Raw genomic sequence first — 2,500 nt, forward strand, 5'->3', positions numbered from 1 at the left:
GTCCACGTCCCGTCCCATGGCGAGGCATGGGGATGGGGATGGGGGGGGAGCCGTCGTGCCGCCGGGGAAGCGGGTGGAAGACCACTGCAGCTGCATGAGAGCGCCGGGGGCGTCTCGGTCTCGCCGTGCGCGTCTTTGGAAAAAGGAGAGGCAGAAGGGGATACACATCCCAACGACGACCACGTTTCTCCTTCCCAGCTTCTCAGTCGGAACCGCGTGTGACCGGGGGAGCCTGTCGCCGGTGGCCGGCGGAGGCCCCCCGAAGGCGGCTTTCGATTGCTTCTCGGTCAAGCTCTGGGTGGAGGAAAAACAGTCCGGGCCCGCATGGCGCAGAGTCTGGGCTGAAGTCTGAGATGGGGACACGAAGCACCGTCAACAGCACTGGAAGAGCTGCTCAGAAATCCGTTGCCGACATGAGCCCGAACCCACCGGGGCTCGACCTGGCACAACTTTCGCGCGACCTAATTTTTTGTCACTCAAAGGGTTTGAGCACCTAATATTTTGTCACTCTGGTTCTCCCACCCAGAGAGCCTCCGGGGCGGCCCCAGGACCTCCTGCCCGGCTCCGGAGACCCTCCCCGGGCCTGAGGGACCGGCTGGACCCGGGAGGGACCGGGTCTTCTCGGACCTCCGGGGGTCAGGGGGGGGGGGCACTCGGTCGCCTGGCCTGCCCGACCGAGGCGTGCGGCAGGCCGGGCAAAGAGCACCGTGATTCGCACCCTTGAGCTCCAGTGAAACCCCTGGAAGACATAAGCCCGACCCCACCGGGGCTCGACTTGGTACAATTTTCGCGCGACCTAATTTTTTGTCACTCAAAGGGTTTGGGCGCCTAATTTTTTGTCACAGCTCCGGCACCTAATATTTTGTCACTCTGGTTCTCCGACCCAGAGAGCCTCCGGGACCGCCCCAGGACCCCCTGCCCGGCTCCGGGGACCCTCCCCGGGCCTGAGGGACCGGCTGGACCCGGGAGGGACCGGGTCTTCTCGGACCTCCGGGGGTCAGGGGGGGCACTCGGTCGCCTGGCCTGCCCGACCGAGGCGTGCGGCAGGCCGGGCAAAGAGCACCGTGATTCGCACCCTTGAGCCCCAGTGAAACCCCTGGAAGACATAAGCCCGACCCCACCGGGGCTCGACTTGGTACAATTTTCGGGCGACCTAATTTTTTGTCACTCAAAGGGTTTGGGCGCCTAATTTTTTGTCACAGCTCCGGCACCTAATATTTTGTCACTCTGGGTCTCCGACCCAGAGAGCCTCCGGGACCGCCCCAGGACCCCCTGCCCGGCTCCGGGGACCCTCCCCGGGCCTGAGGGACCGGCTGGACCCGGGAGGGTCCGGGTCTTCTCGGACCTCCGGGGGTCAGGAGGGGCACTCGGTCGCCTGGCCTGCCCGACCGAGGCTTGCGGCTGGCCGGGCAAAGAGCACCGTGATTCGCACCCTTGAGCTCCAGTGAAACCCCTGGAAGACATAAGCCCGACCCCACCGGGGCTCGACTTGGTACAATTTTCGCGCGACCTAATTTTTTGTCACTCAAAGGGTTTGGGCGCCTAATTTTTTGTCACAGCTCCGGCACCTAATATTTTGTCACTCTGGTTCTCCGACCCAGAGAGCCTCCGGGGCGGCCCCAGGACCCCCTGCCCGGCTCCGGGGACCCTCCCCGGGCCTGAGGGACCGGCTGGACCGGGGAGGGACCGGGTCTTCTCGGACCTCCGGGGGTCAGGGGGGGGGCACTCGGTCGCCTGGCCTGCCCGACCGAGGCGTGCGGCTGGCCGGGCAAAGAGCACCGTGATTCGCACCCTTGAGCTCCAGTGAAACCCCTGGAAGACATAAGCCCGACCCCACCGGGGCTCGACTTGGTACAATTTTGGCGCGACCTAATTTTTTGTCACTCAAAGGGTTTGGGCGCCTAATTTTTTGTCACAGCTCCGGCACCTAATATTTTGTCACTCTGGTTCTCCGACCCAGAGAGCCTCCGGGGCGGCCCCAGGACCCCCTGCCCGGCTCCGGAGACCCTCCCCGGGCCTGAGGGACCGGCTGGACCCGGGAGGGACCGGGTCTTCTCGGACCTCCGGGGGTCAGGGGGGGGCACTCGGTCGCCTGGCCTGCCCGACCGAGGCGTGCGGCTGGCCGGGCAAAGAGCACCGTGATTCGCACCCTTGAGCTCCAGTGAAACCCCTGGAAGACATAAGCCCGACCCCACCGGGGCTCGACTTGGTACAATTTTCGCGCGACCTAATTTTTTGTCACTCAAAGGGTTTGGGCGCCTAATTTTTTGTCACAGCTCCGGCACCTAATATTTTGTCACTCTGGTTCCCCGACCCAGAGAGCCTCCGGGGCGGCCCCAGGACCCCCTGCCCGGCTCCGGGGACCCTCCCCGGGCCTGAGGGACCGGCTGGACCCGGGAGGGACCGGGTCTTCTCGGACCTCCGGGGGTCAGGGGGGGCACTCGGTCGCCTGGCCTGCCCGACCGAGGCGTGCGGCTGGCCGGGCAAAGAGCACCGTGAT

This window comes from Synchiropus splendidus, unplaced genomic scaffold (genome assembly GCF_027744825.2).
Source record: "Synchiropus splendidus isolate RoL2022-P1 unplaced genomic scaffold, RoL_Sspl_1.0 HiC_scaffold_77, whole genome shotgun sequence".
NCBI lineage: Eukaryota > Metazoa > Chordata > Actinopteri > Syngnathiformes > Callionymidae > Synchiropus > Synchiropus splendidus.